Source organism: Lepisosteus oculatus, chromosome 14, assembly GCF_040954835.1.
Source record: "Lepisosteus oculatus isolate fLepOcu1 chromosome 14, fLepOcu1.hap2, whole genome shotgun sequence".
Lineage (NCBI taxonomy): Eukaryota > Metazoa > Chordata > Actinopteri > Semionotiformes > Lepisosteidae > Lepisosteus > Lepisosteus oculatus.
The window spans coordinates 33,272,137-33,289,636 of NC_090709.1; the positions used below are offsets into that span (position 1 = coordinate 33,272,137).

The 17,500-nt window shown below is 52.3% G+C and overlaps 18 non-coding genes and 9 pseudogenes across 18 annotated transcripts; all 27 read right to left on the reverse strand.

Moving 5' to 3' along the window:
* Positions 1 to 140: 140 nt before the first annotated feature.
* LOC138216969 (5S ribosomal RNA) lies at positions 141 to 259 on the reverse strand. The gene has a single exon (XR_011180682.1). It is a non-coding gene; the product is annotated as a 5S ribosomal RNA (ribosomal RNA).
* Positions 260 to 796: 537 nt separating this feature from the next.
* LOC138218629 (5S ribosomal RNA) lies at positions 797 to 915 on the reverse strand (annotated as a pseudogene).
* A 539-nt stretch (positions 916 to 1,454) lies between these two features.
* On the reverse strand, positions 1,455 to 1,573 carry LOC138217096 (5S ribosomal RNA). Its single transcript, XR_011180809.1, has one exon. It is a non-coding gene; the product is annotated as a 5S ribosomal RNA (ribosomal RNA).
* A 537-nt stretch (positions 1,574 to 2,110) lies between these two features.
* On the reverse strand, positions 2,111 to 2,229 carry LOC138245056 (5S ribosomal RNA). Its single transcript, XR_011193672.1, has one exon. It is a non-coding gene; the product is annotated as a 5S ribosomal RNA (ribosomal RNA).
* A 537-nt stretch (positions 2,230 to 2,766) lies between these two features.
* Positions 2,767 to 2,875, reverse strand: LOC138219169 (5S ribosomal RNA; annotated as a pseudogene).
* Positions 2,876 to 3,410: 535 nt separating this feature from the next.
* Positions 3,411 to 3,529, reverse strand: LOC138216777 (5S ribosomal RNA). Its single transcript, XR_011180489.1, has one exon. It is a non-coding gene; the product is annotated as a 5S ribosomal RNA (ribosomal RNA).
* Positions 3,530 to 4,066: 537 nt separating this feature from the next.
* LOC138217834 (5S ribosomal RNA) lies at positions 4,067 to 4,185 on the reverse strand. Its single transcript, XR_011181445.1, has one exon. It is a non-coding gene; the product is annotated as a 5S ribosomal RNA (ribosomal RNA).
* Positions 4,186 to 4,722: 537 nt separating this feature from the next.
* LOC138219174 (5S ribosomal RNA) lies at positions 4,723 to 4,831 on the reverse strand (annotated as a pseudogene).
* Positions 4,832 to 5,368: 537 nt separating this feature from the next.
* LOC138218630 (5S ribosomal RNA) lies at positions 5,369 to 5,487 on the reverse strand (annotated as a pseudogene).
* A 539-nt stretch (positions 5,488 to 6,026) lies between these two features.
* Positions 6,027 to 6,145, reverse strand: LOC138217098 (5S ribosomal RNA). Its single transcript, XR_011180811.1, has one exon. It is a non-coding gene; the product is annotated as a 5S ribosomal RNA (ribosomal RNA).
* A 537-nt stretch (positions 6,146 to 6,682) lies between these two features.
* Positions 6,683 to 6,801, reverse strand: LOC138245057 (5S ribosomal RNA). The gene has a single exon (XR_011193673.1). It is a non-coding gene; the product is annotated as a 5S ribosomal RNA (ribosomal RNA).
* A 537-nt stretch (positions 6,802 to 7,338) lies between these two features.
* On the reverse strand, positions 7,339 to 7,447 carry LOC138219170 (5S ribosomal RNA; annotated as a pseudogene).
* Positions 7,448 to 7,982: 535 nt separating this feature from the next.
* On the reverse strand, positions 7,983 to 8,101 carry LOC138244651 (5S ribosomal RNA). Its single transcript, XR_011193266.1, has one exon. It is a non-coding gene; the product is annotated as a 5S ribosomal RNA (ribosomal RNA).
* Positions 8,102 to 8,638: 537 nt separating this feature from the next.
* LOC138218038 (5S ribosomal RNA) lies at positions 8,639 to 8,757 on the reverse strand (annotated as a pseudogene).
* Positions 8,758 to 9,294: 537 nt separating this feature from the next.
* LOC138218319 (5S ribosomal RNA) lies at positions 9,295 to 9,413 on the reverse strand (annotated as a pseudogene).
* Positions 9,414 to 9,950: 537 nt separating this feature from the next.
* On the reverse strand, positions 9,951 to 10,069 carry LOC138244653 (5S ribosomal RNA). The gene has a single exon (XR_011193268.1). It is a non-coding gene; the product is annotated as a 5S ribosomal RNA (ribosomal RNA).
* Positions 10,070 to 10,607: 538 nt separating this feature from the next.
* Positions 10,608 to 10,726, reverse strand: LOC138218407 (5S ribosomal RNA; annotated as a pseudogene).
* A 537-nt stretch (positions 10,727 to 11,263) lies between these two features.
* Positions 11,264 to 11,382, reverse strand: LOC138217065 (5S ribosomal RNA). Its single transcript, XR_011180778.1, has one exon. It is a non-coding gene; the product is annotated as a 5S ribosomal RNA (ribosomal RNA).
* A 537-nt stretch (positions 11,383 to 11,919) lies between these two features.
* On the reverse strand, positions 11,920 to 12,038 carry LOC138216287 (5S ribosomal RNA). The gene has a single exon (XR_011179998.1). It is a non-coding gene; the product is annotated as a 5S ribosomal RNA (ribosomal RNA).
* A 537-nt stretch (positions 12,039 to 12,575) lies between these two features.
* On the reverse strand, positions 12,576 to 12,694 carry LOC138217676 (5S ribosomal RNA). The gene has a single exon (XR_011181388.1). It is a non-coding gene; the product is annotated as a 5S ribosomal RNA (ribosomal RNA).
* Positions 12,695 to 13,231: 537 nt separating this feature from the next.
* LOC138244794 (5S ribosomal RNA) lies at positions 13,232 to 13,350 on the reverse strand. Its single transcript, XR_011193409.1, has one exon. It is a non-coding gene; the product is annotated as a 5S ribosomal RNA (ribosomal RNA).
* Positions 13,351 to 13,887: 537 nt separating this feature from the next.
* Positions 13,888 to 14,006, reverse strand: LOC138217820 (5S ribosomal RNA; annotated as a pseudogene).
* A 537-nt stretch (positions 14,007 to 14,543) lies between these two features.
* On the reverse strand, positions 14,544 to 14,662 carry LOC138216221 (5S ribosomal RNA). The gene has a single exon (XR_011179933.1). It is a non-coding gene; the product is annotated as a 5S ribosomal RNA (ribosomal RNA).
* Positions 14,663 to 15,199: 537 nt separating this feature from the next.
* Positions 15,200 to 15,318, reverse strand: LOC138216889 (5S ribosomal RNA). The gene has a single exon (XR_011180602.1). It is a non-coding gene; the product is annotated as a 5S ribosomal RNA (ribosomal RNA).
* Positions 15,319 to 15,855: 537 nt separating this feature from the next.
* Positions 15,856 to 15,974, reverse strand: LOC138217627 (5S ribosomal RNA). Its single transcript, XR_011181339.1, has one exon. It is a non-coding gene; the product is annotated as a 5S ribosomal RNA (ribosomal RNA).
* Positions 15,975 to 16,511: 537 nt separating this feature from the next.
* On the reverse strand, positions 16,512 to 16,630 carry LOC138216890 (5S ribosomal RNA). The gene has a single exon (XR_011180603.1). It is a non-coding gene; the product is annotated as a 5S ribosomal RNA (ribosomal RNA).
* A 537-nt stretch (positions 16,631 to 17,167) lies between these two features.
* On the reverse strand, positions 17,168 to 17,286 carry LOC138244654 (5S ribosomal RNA). Its single transcript, XR_011193269.1, has one exon. It is a non-coding gene; the product is annotated as a 5S ribosomal RNA (ribosomal RNA).
* Positions 17,287 to 17,500: the final 214 nt, after the last annotated feature.

A 17,500-nucleotide genomic window follows, 5' to 3' on the forward strand; every position in this document is an offset into this window, starting at 1 on the left:
AGAATAAAAAACGCTCACGCTAATACACAAGCACCCGTGTCTCGCCAAAGCTGACAAATAAACAGACGGACAAGCCGCACTGCACGTGTGAACAGGGGAATGAGCGAGCGAGCGGGGATAGGGCGCCTCCTGTGCTTAAAAGCTTACAGCACCTGGTATTCCCAGGCGGTCTCCCATCCAAGTACTAACCAAGCCCATCCCTGTTTAGCTTCGGAGATCAGACGAGATCAGGCGTGCTCAAGGGGGTGTGGCCGTAAGCAAGAGCAAGGCTCGCTGGCACCCTTCTTATTGAGAGGACAGCTCCGTCACCTCTTTTACGACGCTGCTTTTTTTCCCTTGCGTTTTTCTCTTCTTCCCACGTTCTCTCTCTTCACTGCCTTCGTCCCCGCTCTATTTCACTTCAGCCTTTCACTCTTGCTTCCTTCCAATGAGGACGGAGCTGCGGGAGAAAGGGCGCTATAGAAAATCGCTGTGGAGAGCTGCTGCTGTGCTTTGACATCTGAGCTCTGTGGAAAACGATCTCAATACAATTCTGAAAAACGCGACTCTCCGAACGCCAGCCGAACAAGTCTCCACAGCCGAAGCGCTGTGTCTCTTTTCAGCTGGCGATAAACCTTTCCTCGATCCTTTGCTGACTTGTAAAACTGTTCCTGATCAGAATAAAAAACGCTCACGCTAATACACAAGCACCCGTGTCTCGCCAAAGCTGACAAATAAACAGACGGACAAGCCGCACTGCACGTGTGAACAGGGGAATGAGCGAGCGAGCGGGGATAGGGCGCCTCCTGCGCTTAAAAGCGTACAGCACCTGGTATTCACAGGCGGTCTCCCATCCAAGTACTAACCAGGCCCATCCCTGTTTAGCTTTCGAGATCAGACGAGATCAGGCGTGCTCAAAGGGGTGTGGCCATAAGCGAGAGCAAGGCTCGCTGTCACCCTTCTTATTGAGAGGACAGCTCCGTCACCTCTTTTACGACGCTGCTTTTTTTCCCTTGCGTTTTTCTCTTCTTCCCACGTTCTCTCTCTTCACTGCCTTCGTCCCCGCTCTATTTCACTTCAGCCTTTCACTCTTGCTTCCTTCCAATGAGGACGGAGCTGCGGGAGAAAGGGCGCTATAGAGGATCGCTGTGGAGAGCTGCTGCTGTGCTTTGACATCTGAGCTCTGTGGAAAACGATCTCAATACAATTCTGAAAAACGCGACTCTCCGAACGCCAGCCGAACAAGTCTCCACAGCCGAAGCGCTGTGTCTCTTTTCAGCTGGCGATAAACCTTTCCTCGATCCTTTGCGGACTTGTAAAACTGTTCCTGATCAGAATAAAAAACGCTCACGCTAATACACAAGCACCCGTGTCTCGCCAAAGCTGACAAATAAACAGACGGACAAGCAGCACTGCACGTGTGAACAGGGGAATGAGAGCGAGCGAGCGGGGATAGGGCGCCTCCTGCGCTTAAAAGCTTACAGCACCTGGTATTCCCAGGCGGTCTCCCATCCAAGTACTAACCAGGCCCATCCCTGTTTAGCTTCCGAGATCAGACGAGATCAGGCGTGCTCAAGGGGGTGTGGCCGCAAGTAAGAGCAAGGCTCGCTGGCACCCTTCTTATTGAGAGGACAGCTCCGTCACCTCTTTAACGACGCTGCTTTTTTTCCCTTGCGTTTTTCTCTTCTTCCCACGTTCTCTCTCTTCACTGCCTTCGTCCCCGCTCTATTTCACTTCAGCCTTTCACTCTTGCTTCCTTCCAATGAGGACTGAGCTGCGGGAGAAAGGGCGCTATAGAGGATCGCTGTGGAGAGCTGCTGCTGTGCTTTGACATCTGAGCTCTGTGGAAAACGATCTCAATACAATTCTGAAAAACGCGACTCTCCGAACGCCAGCCGAACAAGTCTCCACAGCCGAAGCGCTGTGTCTCTTTTCAGCTGGCGATAAACCTTTCCTCGATCCTTTGCGGACTTGTAAAACTGTTCCTGATCAGAATAAAAAACGCTCACGCTAATACACAAGCACCCGTGTCTCGCCAAAGCTGACAAATAAACAGACGGACAAGCCGCACTGCACGTGTGAACAGGGGAATGAGCGAGCGAGCGGGGATAGGGCGCCTCCTGCGCTTAAAAGCTTACAGCACCTGGTACTCCCAGGCGGTCTCCCATCCAAGTACTAACCAGGCCCATCCCTGTTTAGCTTCCGAGATCAGACGAGATCAGGCGTGCTCAAGGGGGTGTGGCCGTAAGCGAGAGCAAGGCTCGCTGGCACCCTTCTTATTGAGAGGACAGCTCCGTCACCTCTTTTACGTCACTGCTCTATTTCCCTTGCGTTTTTCTCTTCTTCCCACGTTCTCTCTCTTCACTGCCTTCGTCCCCGCTCTATTTCACTTCAGCCTTTCACTCTTGCTTCCTTCCAATGAGGACGGAGCTGCGGGAGAAAGGGCGCTATAGAGGATCGCTGTGGAGAGCTGCTGCTGTGCTTTGACATCTGAGCTCTGTGGAAAACGATCTCAATACAATTCTGAAAAACACGACTCTCCGAACGCCAGCCGAACAAGTCTCCACAGCCGAAGCGCTGTGTCTCTTTTCAGCTGGCGATAAACCTTTCCTCGATCCTTTGCGGACTTGTTAAACTGTTCCTGATCAGAATAAAAAACGCTCACGCTAATACACAAGCACCCGTGTCTCGCCAAAGCTGACAAATAAACAGACGGACAAGCCGCACTGCACGTATGAACAGGGGAATGAGCGAGCGAGCGGGGATTATGCGCCTCCTGCGCTTAAAAGCTTACAGCACCTGGTATTCCCAGGCGGTCCCCCGTCCAAGTACTAACCAAGCCCATCCCTGTTTAGCTTCCGAGATCAGGCGTGCTCAAGGGGGTGTGGCCATAAGCGAGAGCAAGGCTCGCTGGCACCCTTCTTATTGAGAGGACAGCTCCGTCACCTCTTTTACGACGCTACTTTTTTTCCCTTGCGTTTTTCTCTTCTTCCCACGTTCTCTCTCTTCACTGCCTTCGTCCCCGCTCTATTTCACTTCAGCCTTTCACTCTTGCTTCCTTCCAATGAGGACGGAGCTGCGGGAGAAAGGGCGCTATAGAGGATCGCTGTGGAGAGCTGCTGCTGTGCTTTGACATCTGAGCTCTGTGGAAAACGATCTCAATACAATTCTGAAAAACGCGACTCTCCGAACGCCAGCCGAACAAATCTCCACAGCCGAAGCGCTGTCTCTTTTCAGCTGGCGATAAACCTTTCCTCGATCCTTTGCAGACTTGTAAAACTGTTCCTGATCAGAATAAAAAACGCTCACGCTAATACACAAGCACCCGTGTCTCGCCAAAGCTGACAAATAAACAGACGGACAAGCCGCACTGCACGTGTGAACAGGGGAATGAGCGAGCGAGCGGGGATAGGGCGCCTCCTGCGCTTAAAAGCTTACAGCACCTGGTATTCACAGGCGGTCTCCCATCCAAGTACTAACCAGGCCCATCCCTGTTTAGCTTCCGAGATCAGACGAGATCAGGCGTGCTCAAGGGGGTGTGGCCATAAGCGAGAGCAAGGCTCGCTGTCACCCTTCTTATTGAGAGGACAGCTCCGTCACCTCTTTTACGACGCTGCTTTTTTTCCCTTGCGTTTTTCTCTTCTTCCCACGTTCTCTCTCTTCACTGCCTTCGTCCCCGCTCTATTTCACTTCAGCCTTTCACTCTTGCTTCCTTCCAATGAGGACGGAGCTGCGGGAGAAAGGGCGCTATAGAGGATCGCTGTGGAGAGCTGCTGCTGTGCTTTGACATCTGAGCTCTGTGGAAAACGATCTCAATACAATTCTGAAAAACGCGACTCTCCGAACGCCAGCCGAACAAGTCTCCACAGCCGAAGCGCTGTGTCTCTTTTCAGCTGGCGATAAACCTTTCCTCGATCCTTTGCGGACTTGTAAAACTGTTCCTGATCAGAATAAAAAACGCTCACGCTAATACACAAGCACCCGTGTCTCGCCAAAGCTGACAAATAAACAGACGGACAAGCCGCACTGCACGTGTGAACAGGGGAATGAGCGAGCGAGCGGGGATAGGGCGCCTCCTGCGCTTAAAAGCTTACAGCACCTGGTATTCCCAGGCGGTCTCCCATCCAAGTACTAACCAGGCCCATCCATGTTTAGCTTCTGAGATCAGACGAGATCAGGCGTGCTCAAGGGGGTGTGGCCGTAAGCGAGAGCAAGGCTTGCTGGCACCCTTCTTATTGAGAGGACAGCTCCGTCACCTCTTTTACGACGCTGCTCTTTTTCCCTTGCGTTTTTCTCTTCTTCCCACGTTCTCTCTCTTCACTGCCTTCGTCCCCGCTCTATTTCACTTCAGCCTTTCACTCTTGCTTCCTTCCAATGAGGACGGAGCTGCGGGAGAAAGGGCGCTATAGAGGATCGCTGTGGAGAGCTGCTGCTGTGCTTTGACATCTGAGCTCTGTTGAAAACGATCTCAATACAATTCTGAAAAACGCGACTCTCCGAACGCAAGCCGAACAAGTCTCCCCAGCCGAAGCGCTGTGTCTCTTTTCAGCTGGCGATAAACCTTTCCTCGATCCTTTGCGGACTTGTTAAACTGTTCATGATCAGAATAAAAAACGCTCACGCTAATACACAAGCACCCGTGTCTCGCCAAAGCTGACAAATAAACAGACGGACAAGCCGCACTGCACGTGTGAACAGGGGAATGAGCGAGCGAGCGGGGATAGGGCGCCTCCTGTGCTTAAAAGCTTACAGCACCTGGTATTCCCAGGCGGTCTCCCATCCAAGTACTAACCAAGCCCATCCCTGTTTAGCTTCGGAGATCAGACGTGCTCAAGGGGGTGTGGCCGTAAGCAAGAGCAAGGCTCGCTGGCACCCTTCTTATTGAGAGGACAGCTCCGTCACCTCTTTTACGACGCTGCTTTTTTTCCCTTGCGTTTTTCTCTTCTTCCCACGTTCTCTCTCTTCACTGCCTTCGTCCCCGCTCTATTTCACTTCAGCCTTTCACTCTTGCTTCCTTCCAATGAGGACGGAGCTGCGGGAGAAAGGGCGCTATAGAAAATCGCTGTGGAGAGCTGCTGCTGTGCTTTGACATCTGAGCTCTGTGGAAAACGATCTCAATACAATTCTGAAAAACGCGACTCTCCGAACGCCAGCCGAACAAGTCTCCACAGCCGAAGCGCTGTGTCTCTTTTCAGCTGGCGATAAACCTTTCCTCGATCCTTTGCTGACTTGTAAAACTGTTCCTGATCAGAATAAAAAACGCTCACGCTAATACACAAGCACCCGTGTCTCGCCAAAGCTGACAAATAAACAGACGGACAAGCCGCACTGCACGTGTGAACAGGGGAATGAGCGAGCGAGCGGGGATAGGGCGCCTCCTGCGCTTAAAAGCGTACAGCACCTGGTATTCACAGGCGGTCTCCCATCCAAGTACTAACCAGGCCCATCCCTGTTTAGCTTTCGAGATCAGACGAGATCAGGCGTGCTCAAAGGGGTGTGGCCATAAGCGAGAGCAAGGCTCGCTGTCACCCTTCTTATTGAGAGGACAGCTCCGTCACCTCTTTTACGACGCTGCTTTTTTTCCCTTGCGTTTTTCTCTTCTTCCCACGTTCTCTCTCTTCACTGCCTTCGTCCCCGCTCTATTTCACTTCAGCCTTTCACTCTTGCTTCCTTCCAATGAGGACGGAGCTGCGGGAGAAAGGGCGCTATAGAGGATCGCTGTGGAGAGCTGCTGCTGTGCTTTGACATCTGAGCTCTGTGGAAAACGATCTCAATACAATTCTGAAAAACGCGACTCTCCGAACGCCAGCCGAACAAGTCTCCACAGCCGAAGCGCTGTGTCTCTTTTCAGCTGGCGATAAACCTTTCCTCGATCCTTTGCGGACTTGTAAAACTGTTCCTGATCAGAATAAAAAACGCTCACGCTAATACACAAGCACCCGTGTCTCGCCAAAGCTGACAAATAAACAGACGGACAAGCAGCACTGCACGTGTGAACAGGGGAATGAGAGCGAGCGAGCGGGGATAGGGCGCCTCCTGCGCTTAAAAGCTTACAGCACCTGGTATTCCCAGGCGGTCTCCCATCCAAGTACTAACCAGGCCCATCCCTGTTTAGCTTCCGAGATCAGACGAGATCAGGCGTGCTCAAGGGGGTGTGGCCGCAAGTAAGAGCAAGGCTCGCTGGCACCCTTCTTATTGAGAGGACAGCTCCGTCACCTCTTTAACGACGCTGCTTTTTTTCCCTTGCGTTTTTCTCTTCTTCCCACGTTCTCTCTCTTCACTGCCTTCGTCCCCGCTCTATTTCACTTCAGCCTTTCACTCTTGCTTCCTTCCAATGAGGACTGAGCTGCGGGAGAAAGGGCGCTATAGAGGATCGCTGTGGAGAGCTGCTGCTGTGCTTTGACATCTGAGCTCTGTGGAAAACGATCTCAATACAATTCTGAAAAACGCGACTCTCCGAACGCCAGCCGAACAAGTCTCCACAGCCGAAGCGCTGTGTCTCTTTTCAGCTGGCGATAAACCTTTCCTCGATCCTTTGCGGACTTGTAAAACTGTTCCTGATCAGAATAAAAAACGCTCACGCTAATACACAAGCACCCGTGTCTCGCCAAAGCTGACAAATAAACAGACGGACAAGCCGCACTGCACGTGTGAACAGGGGAATGAGCGAGCGAGCGGGGATAGGGCGCCTCCTGCGCTTAAAAGCTTACAGCACCTGGTACTCCCAGGCGGTCTCCCATCCAAGTACTAACCAGGCCCATCCCTGTTTAGCTTCCGAGATCAGACGAGATCAGGCGTGCTCAAGGGGGTGTGGCCGTAAGCGAGAGCAAGGCTCGCTGGCACCCTTCTTATTGAGAGGACAGCTCCGTCACCTCTTTTACGTCACTGCTCTATTTCCCTTGCGTTTTTCTCTTCTTCCCACGTTCTCTCTCTTCACTGCCTTCGTCCCCGCTCTATTTCACTTCAGCCTTTCACTCTTGCTTCCTTCCAATGAGGACGGAGCTGCGGGAGAAAGGGCGCTATAGAGGATCGCTGTGGAGAGCTGCTGCTGTGCTTTGACATCTGAGCTCTGTGGAAAACGATCTCAATACAATTCTGAAAAACGCGACTCTCCGAACGCCAGCCGAACAAGTCTCCACAGCCGAAGCGCTGTGTCTCTTTTCAGCTGGCGATAAACCTTTCCTCGATCCTTTGCGGACTTGTTAAACTGTTCCTGATCAGAATAAAAAACGCTCACGCTAATACACAAGCACCCGTGTCTCGCCAAAGCTGACAAATAAACAGACGGACAAGCCGCACTGCACGTATGAACAGGGGAATGAGCGAGCGAGCGGGGATTATGCGCCTCCTGCGCTTAAAAGCTTACAGCACCTGGTATTCCCAGGCGGTCCCCCGTCCAAGTACTAACCAAGCCCATCCCTGTTTAGCTTCCGAGATCAGGCGTGCTCAAGGGGGTGTGGCCATAAGCGAGAGCAAGGCTCGCTGGCACCCTTCTTATTGAGAGGACAGCTCCGTCACCTCTTTTACGTCACTGCTCTATTTCCCTTGCGTTTTTCTCTTCTTCCCACGTTCTCTCTCTTCACTGCCTTCGTCCCCGCTCTATTTCACTTCAGCCTTTCACTCTTGCTTCCTTCCAATGAGGACGGAGCTGCGGGAGAAAGGGCGCTATAGAGGATCGCTGTGGAGAGCTGCTGCTGTGCTTTGACATCTGAGCTCTGTGGAAAACGATCTCAATACAATTCTGAAAAACGCGACTCTCCGAACGCCAGCCGAACAAATCTCCACAGCCGAAGCGCTGTCTCTTTTCAGCTGGCGATAAACCTTTCCTCGATCCTTTGCAGACTTGTAAAACTGTTCCTGATCAGAATAAAAAACGCTCACGCTAATACACAAGCACCCGTGTCTCGCCAAAGCTGACAAATAAACAGACGGACAAGCCGCACTGCACGTGTGAACAGGGGAATGAGCGAGCGAGCGAAGATAGGGCGCCTCCTGCGCTTAAAAGCTTACAGCACCTGGTATTCCCAGGCGGTCTCCCATCCAAGTACTAACCAGGCCCATCCCTGTTTAGCTTCCGAGATCAGACGAGATCAGGCGTGCTCAAGGGGGTGTGGCCGTAAGCAAGAGCAAGGCTCGCTGGCACCCTTCTTATTGAGAGGACAGCTCCGTCACCTCTTTTACGACGCTGCTTTTTTTCCCTTGCGTTTTTCTCTTCTTCCCACGTTCTCTCTCTTCACTGCCTTCGTCCCCGCTCTATTTCACTTCAGCCTTTCACTCTTGCTTCCTTCCAATGAGGACGGAGCTGCGGGAGAAAGGGCGCTATAGAGGATCGCTGTGGAGAGCTGCTGCTGTGCTTTGACATCTGAGCTCTGTTGAAAACGATCTCAATACAATTCTGAAAAACGCGACTCTCCGAACGCCAGCCGAACAAGTCTCCACAGCCGAAGCGCTGTGTCTCTTTTCAGCTGGCGATAAACCTTTCCTCGATCCTTTGCGGACTTGTTAAACTGTTCCTGATCAGAATAAAAAACGCTCACGCTAATACACAAGCACCCGTGTCTCGCCAAAGCTGACAAATAAACAGACGGACAAGCCGCACTGCACGTGTGAACAGGGGAATGAGCGAGCGAGCGGGGATAGGGCGCCTCCTGCGCTTAAAAGCTTACAGCACCTGGTATTCCCAGGCGGTCTCCTATCCAAGTACTAACCAGGCCCATCCCTGTTTAGCTTCCGAGATCAGACGAGATCAGGCGTGCTCAAGGGGGTGTGGCCGTAAGGGAGAGCAAGGCTCGCTGGCACCCTTCTTATTGAGAGGACAGCTCCGTCACCTCTTTTACGACGCTGCTTTTTTTCCCTTGCGTTTTTCTCTTCTTCCCACGTTCTCTCTCTTCACTGCCTTCGTCCCCGCTCTATTTCACTTCAGCCTTTCACTCTTGCTTCCTTCCAATGAGGACGGAGCTGCGGGAGAAAGGGCGCTATAGAGGATCGCTGTGGAGAGCTGCTGCTGTGCTTTGACATCTGAGCTCTGTGGAAAACGATCTCAATACAATTCTGAAAAACGCGACTCTCCGAACGCCAGCCGAACAAGTCTCCACAGCCGAAGCGCTGTGTCTCTTTTCAGCTGGCGATAAACCTTTCCTCGATCCTTTGCGGACTTGTAAAACTGTTCCTGATCAGAATAAAAAACGCTCACGCTAATACACAAGCACCCGTGTCTCGCCAAAGCTGACAAATAAACAGACGGACAAGCCGCACTGCACGTGTGAACAGGGGAATGAGCGAGCGAGCGGGGATAGGGCGCCTCCTGCGCTTAAAAGCTTACAGCATCTGGTATTCCCAGGCGGTCTCCCATCCAAGTACTAACCAGGCCCATCCCTATTTAGCTTCCGAGATCAGACGAGATCAGGCGTGCTCAAGGGGGTGTGGCCGCAAGCAAGAGCAAGGTTCGCTGGCACCCTTCTTATTGAGAGGACAGCTCCATCACCTCTTTTACAACGCTGCTTTTTTTCCCTTGCGTTTTTCTCTTCTTCCCACGTTCTCTCTCTTCACTGCCTTCGTCCCCGCTCTATTTCACTTCAGCCTTTCACTCTTGCTTCCTTCCAATGAGGACGGAGCTGCGGGAGAAAGGGCGCTATAGAGGATCGCTGTGGAGAGCTGCTGCTGTGCTTTGACATCTGAGTTCTGTGGAAAACGATCTCAATACAATTCTGAAAAACGCGACTCTCCGAACGCCAGCCGAACAAGTCTCCACAGCCGAAGCGCTGTGTCTCTTTTCAGCTGGCGATAAACCTTTCTTCGATCCTTTGCGGACTTGTAAAACTGTTCCTGATCAGAATAAAAAACGCTCACGCTAATACACAAGCACCCGTGTCTCGCCAAAGCTGACAAATAAACAGACGGACAAGCCGCACTGCACGTGTGAACAGGGGAATGAGCGAGCGAGCGGGCATAGGGCGCCTCCTGCGCTTAAAAGCTTACAGCACCTGGTATTCCCAGGCGGTCTCCCATCCAAGTACTAACCAGGCCCATCCCTGTTTAGCTTCCGAGATCAGACGAGATCAGGCGTGCTCAAGGGGGTGTGGCCGTAAGCAAAAGCAAGGCTCGCTGGCACCCTTCTTATTGAGAGGACAGCTCCGTCACCTCTTTTATGACGCTGCTCTTTTTCTCTTGCGTTTTTCTCTTCTTCCCACGTTCTCTCTCTTCACTGCCTTCGTCCCCGCTCTATTTCACTTCAGCCTTTCACTCTTGCTTCCTTCCAATGAGGACGGAGCTGCGGGAGAAAGGGCGCTATAGAGGATCGCTGTGGAGAGCTGCTGCTGTGCTTTGACATCTGAGCTCTGTGGAAAACGATCTCAATACAATTCTGAAAAACGCGACTCTCCGAACGCCAGCCGAACAAGTCTCCACAGCCGAAGCGCTGTGTCTCTTTTCAGCTGGCGATAAACCTTTCCTCGATTCTTTGCGGACTTGTTAAACTGTTCCTGATCAGAACAAAAAAACGCTCACGCTAATACACAAGCACCCGTGTCTCGCCAAAGCTGACAAATAAAAAGACGGACAAGCCGCACTGCACGTGTGAACAGGGGAATGAGCGAGCGAGCGGGGATAGGGCGCCTCCTGCGCTTAAAAGCTTACAGCACCTGGTATTTCCAGGCGGTCTCCAATCCAAGTACTAACCAGGCCCATCCCTGTTTAGCTTCCGAGATCAGACGAGATCAGGCGTGCTCAAGGGGGTGTGGCCGTAAGCGACACCAAGGCTCGCTGGCACCCTTCTTATTGAGAGGACAGCTCCGTCACCTCCTTTACGACGCTGCTTTTTTTCCCTTGCGTTTTTCTCTTCTTCCCACGTTCTCTCTCTTCACTGCCTTCGTCCCCGCTCTATTTCACTTCAGCCTTTCACTCTTGCTTCCTTCCAATGAGGACGGAGCTGCGGGAGAAAGGGCGCTATAGAGGATCGCTGTGGAGAGCTGCTGCTGTACTTTGACATCTGAGCTCTGTGGAAAACGATCTCAATACAATTCTGAAAAACGCGACTCTCCGAACGCCAGCCGAACAAGTCTCCACAGCCGAAGCGCTGTGTCTCTTTTCAGCTGGCGATAAACCTTTCCTCGATCCTTTGCGGACTTGTAAAACTGTTCCTGATCAGAATAAAAAACGCTCACGCTAATACACAAGCACCCGTGTCTCGCCAAAGCTGACAAATAAACAGACGGACAAGCCGCACTGCACGTGTGAACAGGGGAATGAGCGAGCGAGCGGGGATAGGGCGCCTCCTGCGCTTAAAAGCTTACAGCACCTGGTATTCCCAGGCGGTCTCCCATCCAAGTACTAACCAGGCCCATCCCTGTTTAGCTTCCGAGATCAGATGAGATCAGGCGTGCTCAAGGGGATTTGGCCGTAAGTGAGAGCAAGGCTCGCTGGCACCCTTCTTATTGAGAGGACAGCTCCGTCACCTCTTTTACGACGCTGCTTTTTTTCCCTTGCGTTTTTCTCTTCTTCCCACGTTCTCTCTCTTCACTGCCTTCGTCCCCGCTCTATTTCACTTCAGCCTTTCACTCTTGCTTCCTTCCAATGAGGACGGAGCTGCGGGAGAAAGGGCGCTATAGAGGATCGCTGTGGAGAGCTGCTGCTGTGCTTTGACATCTGAGCTCTGTGGAAAACGATCTCAATACAATTCTGAAAAACGCGACTCTCCGAACGCCAGCCGAACAAGTCTCCACAGCCGAAGCGCTGTGTCTCTTTTCAGCTGGCGATAAACCTTTCCTCGATCCTTTGCGGACTTGTAAAACTGTTCCTGATCAGAATAAAAAACGCTCACGCTAATACACAAGCACCCGCGTCTCGCCAAAGCTGACAAATAAACAGACGGACAAGCCGCACTGCACGTGTGAACAGGGGAATGAGCGAGCGAGCGGGGATAGGGCGCCTCCTGCGCTTAAAAGCTTACAGCACCTGGTATTCCCAGGCGGTCTCCCATCCAAGTACTAACCAGGCCCATCCCTGTTTAGCTTCCGAGATCAGACGAAATCAGGCGTGCTCAAGGGGGTGTGGCCGTAAGCGAGAGCAAGGCTCGCTGGCACCCTTCTTATTGAGAGGACAGCTCCGTCACCTCTTTTACGACGCTGCTTTTTTTCCCTTGCGTTTTTCTCTTCTTCCCACGTTCTCTCTCTTCAATGCCTTCGTCCCCGCTCTATTTCACTTCAGCCTTTCACTCTTGCTTCCTTCCAATGAGGACGGAGCTGCGGGAGAAAGGGCGCTATAGAGGATCGCTGTGGAGAGCTGCTGCTGTGCTTTGACATCTGAGTTCTGTGGAAAACGATCTCAATACAATTCTGAAAAACGCGACTCTCCGAACGCCAGCCGAACAAGTCTCCACAGCCGAAGCGCTGTGTCTCTTTTCAGCTGGCGATAAACCTTTCCTCGATCCTTTGCGGACTTGTAAAACTGTTCCTGATCAGAATAAAAAACGCTCACGCTAATACACAAGCACCCGTGTCTCGCCAAAGCTGACAAATAAACAGACGGACAAGCCGCACTGCACGTGTGAACAGGGGAATGAGCGAGCGAGCGGGGATAGGGCGCCTCCTGCGCTTAAAAGCTTACAGCACCTGGTATTCCCAGGCGGTCTCCCATCCAAGTACTAACCAGGCCCATCCCTGTTTAGCTTCCGAGATCAGATGAGATCAGGCGTGCTCAAGGGGGTGTGGCCGTAAGCGAGAGCAAGGCTCGCTGGCACCCTTCTTATTGAGAGGACAGCTCCGTCACCTCTTTTACGACGCTGCTTTTTTTCCCTTGCGTTTTTCTCTTCTTCCCACGTTCTCTCTCTTCACTGCCTTCGTCCCCGCTCTATTTCACTTCAGCCTTTCACTCTTGCTTCCTTCCAATGAGGACGGAGCTGCGGGAGAAAGGGCGCTATAGAGGATCGCTGTGGAGAGCTGCTGCTGTGCTTTGACATCTGAGCTCTGTGGAAAACGATCTCAATACAATTCTGAAAAACGCGACTCTCCGAACGCCAGCCGAACAAGTCTCCACAGCCGAAGCGCTGTGTCTCTTTTCAGCTGGCGATAAACCTTTCCTCGATCCTTTGCGGACTTGTAAAACTGTTCCTGATCAGAATAAAAAACACTCACGCTAATACACAAGCACCCGTGTCTCGCCAAAGCTGACAAATAAAGAGACGGACAAGCCGCACTGCACGTGTGAACAGGGGAATGAGCGAGCGAGCGGGGATAGGGCGCCTCCTGCGCTTAAAAGCTTACAGCACCTGGTATTCCCAGGCGGTCTCCCATCCAAGTACTAACCAGGCCCATCCCTGTTTAGCTTCCGAGATCAGACGAGATCAGGCATGCTCAAGGTGGTGTGGCCGTAAGCGAGAGCAAGGCTCGCTGGCACCCTTCTTATTGAGAGGACAGCTCCGTCACCTCTTTTACGACGCTGCTTTTTTTCCCTTGCGTTTTTCTCTTCTTCCCACGTTCTCTCTCTTCACTGCCTTCGTCCCCGCTCTATTTCACTTCAGCCTTTCACTCTTGCTTCCTTCCAATGAGGACGGAGCTGCGGGAGATAGGGCACTATAGAGGATCGCTGTGGAGAGCTGCTGCTGTGCTTTGACATCTGAGCTCTGTGGAAAACGATCTCAATACAATTCTGAAAAACGCGACTCTCCGAACGCCAGCCGAACAAGTCTCCACAGCCGAAGCGCTGTGTCTCTTTTCAGCTGGCGATAAACCTTTCCTCGATCCTTTGCGGACTTGTAAAACTGTTCCTGATCAGAATAAAAAACGCTCACGCTAATACACAAGCACCCGTGTCTCGCCAAAGCTGACAAATAAACAGACGGACAAGCTGCACTGCACGTGTGAACAGGGGAATGAGCGAGCGAGCAGGGATAGGGCGCCTCCTGCGCTTAAAAGCTTACAGCACCTGGTATTCCCAGGCGGTCTCCCATCCAAGTACTAACCAGGCCCATCCCTGTTTAGCTTCCGAGATCAGACAAAATCAGGCGTGCTCAAGGGGGTGTGGCCGTAAGCGAGAGCAAGGCTCGCTGGCACCCTTCTTATTGAGAGGACAGCTCCGTCACCTCTTTTACGACGCTGCTTTTTTTCCCTTGCGTTTTTCTCTTCTTCCCACGTTCTCTCTCTTCACTGCCTTCGTCCCCGCTCTATTTCACTTCAGCCTTTCACTCTTGCTTCCTTCCAATGAGGACGGAGCTGCGGGAGAAAGGGCGCTATAGAGGATCGCTGTGGAGAGCTGCTGCTGTGCTTTGACATCTGAGCTCTGTGGAAAACGATCTCAATACAATTCTGAAAAACGCGACTCTCCGAACGCCAGCCGAACAAGTCTCCACAGCCGAAGCGCTGTGTCTCTATTCAGCTGGCGATAAACCTTCCCTCGATTCTTTGATGACTTGTTAAACTGTTCCTGATCAGAATAAAAAACGCTCACGCTAATACACAAGCACCCGTGTCTCGCCAAAGCTGACAAATAAACAGACGGACAAGCCGCACTGCACGTGTGAACAGGGGAATGAGCGAGCGAGCGGGGATAGGGCGCCTCCTGCGCTTAAAAGCTTACAGTACCTGGTATTCCCAGGCGGTCTCCCATCCAAGTACTAACCAGGCCCATCCCTGTTTAGCTTCCGAGATCAGACGAGATCAGGCGTGCTCAAGGGGGTGTGGCCGTAAGCGAGAGCAAGGCTCGCTGGCACCCTTCTTATTGAGAGGACAGCTCCGTCACCTCTTTTACGACGCTGCTTTTTTTCCCTTGCGTTTTTCTCTTCTTCCCACGTTCTCTCTCTTCACTGCCTTCGTCCCCGCTCTATTTCACTTCAGCCTTTCACTCTTGCTTCCTTCCAATGAGGACGGAGCTGCGGGAGAAAGGGCGCTATAGAGGATCGCTGTGGAGAGCTGCTGCTGTGCTTTGACATCTGAGCTCTGTGGAAAACGATCTCAATACAATTCTGAAAAACGCGACTCTCCGAACGCCAGCCGAACAAGTCTCCACAGCCGAAGCGCTGTGTCTCTATTCAGCTGGCGATAAACCTTCCCTCGATTCTTTGCGGACTTGTTAAACTGTTCCTGATCAGAATAAAAAACGCTCACGCTAATACACAAGCACCCGTGTCTCGCCAAAGCTGACAAATAAACAGACGGACAAGCCGCACTGCACGTGTGAACAGGGGAATGAGCGAGCGAGCGGGGATAGGGCGCCTCCTGCGCTTAAAAGCTTACAGCACCTGGTATTCCCAGGCGGTCTCCCATCCAAGTACTAACCAGGCCCATCCCTGTTTAGCTTCCGAGATCAGACAAGATCAGGCGTGCTCAAGGGGGTGTGGCCGTAAGCAAGAGCAAAGCTCGCTGGCACCCTTCTTATTGAGAGGACAGCTCCGTCACCTCTTTTACGACGCTGCTTTTTTTCCCTTGCGTTTTTCTCTTCTTCCCACGTTCTCTCTCTTCACTGCCTTCGTCCCCGCTCTATTTCACTTCAGCCTTTCACTCTTGCTTCCTTCCAATGAGAACGGAGCTGCGGGAGAAAGGGCGCTATAGAGGATCGCTGTGGAGAGCTGCTGCTGTGCTTTGACATCTGAGCTCTGTGGAAAACGATCTCAATACAATTCTGAAAAACGCGACTCTCCGAACGCCAGCCGAACAAGTCTCCACAGCCGAAGCGCTGTGTCTCTTTTCAGCTGGCGATAAACCTTTCCTCGATCCTTTGCGGACTTGTTAAACTGTTCCTGATCAGAATAAAAAACGCTCACGCTAATACACAAGCACCCGTGTCTCGCCAAAGCTGACAAATAAACAGACGGACAAGCCGCACTGCACGTGTGAACAGGGGAATGAGCGAGCGAGCGGGGATAGGGCGCCTCCTGCGCTTAAAAGCTTACAGCACCTGGTATTCCCAGGCGGTCTCCAATCCAAGTACTAACCAGGCCCATCCCTGTTTAGCTTCCGAGATCAGACGAGATCAGGCGTGCTCAAGGGGGTGTGGCCGTAAGCGAGAGCAAGGCTCGCTGGCACCCTTCTTATTGAGAGGACAGCTCCGTCACCTCTTTTACGACGCTGCTTTTTTTCCCTTGCGTTTTTCTCTTCTTCCCACGTTCTCTCTCTTCACTGCCTTCGTCCCCGCTCTATTTCACTTCAGCCTTTCACTCTTGCTTCCTTCCAATGAGGACGGAGCTGCGGGAGAAAGGGCGCTATAGAGGATCGCTGTGGAGAGCTGCTGCTGTGCTTTGACATCTGAGCTCTGTGGAAAACGATCTCAATACAATTCTGAAAAACGCGACTCTCCGAACGCCAGCCGAACAAGTCTCCACAGCCGAAGCGCTGTGTCTCTATTCAGCTGGCGATAAACCTTCCCTCGATTCTTTGCGGACTTGTTAAACTGTTCCTGATCAGAATAAAAAACGCTCACGCTAATACACAAGCACCCGTGTCTCGCCAAAGCTGACAAATAAACAGACGGACAAGCCGCACTGCACGTGTGAACAGGGGAATGAGCGAGCGAGCGGGGATAGGGCGCCTCCTGCGCTTAAAAGCTTACAGCACCTGGTATTCCCAGGCGGTCTCCCATCCAAGTACTAACCAGGCCCATCCCTGTTTAGCTTCCGAGATCAGACAAGATCAGGCGTGCTCAAGGGGGTGTGGCCGTAAGCGAGAGCAAAGCTCGCTGGCACCCTTCTTATTGAGAGGACAGCTCCGTCACCTCTTTTACGACGCTGCTTTTTTTCCCTTGCGTTTTTCTCTTCTTCCCACGTTCTCTCTCTTCACTGCCTTCGTCCCCGCTCTATTTCACTTCAGCCTTTCACTCTTGCTTCCTTCCAATGAGAACGGAGCTGCGGGAGAAAGGGCGCTATAGAGGATCGCTGTGGAGAGCTGCTGCTGTGCTTTGACATCTGAGCTCTGTGGAAAACGATCTCAATACAATTCTGAAAAACGCGACTCTCCGAACGCCAGCCGAACAAGTCTCCACAGCCGAAGCGCTGTGTCTCTTTTCAGCTGGCGATAAACCTTTCCTCGATCCTTTGCGGACTTGTTAAACTGTTCCTGATCAGAATAAAAAACGCTCACGCTAATACACAAGCACCCGTGTCTCGCCAAAGCTGACAAATAAACAGACGGACAAGCCGCACTGCACGTGTGAACAGGGGAATGAGCGAGCGAGCGGGGATAGGGCGCCTCCTGCGCTTAAAAGCTTACAGCACCTGGTATTCCCAGGCGGTCTCCCATCCAAGTACTAACCAGGCCCATCCCTGTTTAGCTTCCGAGATCAGACGAGATCAGGCGTGCTCAAGGGGGTGTGGCCGTAAGCGAGAGCGAGGCTCGCTGGCACCCTTCTTATTGAGAGGACAGCTCCGTCACCTCTTTTACGACGCTGCTTTTTTTCCCTTGCGTTTTTCTCTTCTTCCCACGTTCTCTCTCTTCACTGCCTTCGTCCCCGCTCTATTTCACTTCAGCCTTTCACTCTTGCTTCCTTCCAATGAGGACGGAGCTGCGGGAGAAAGGGCGCTATAGAGGATCGCTGT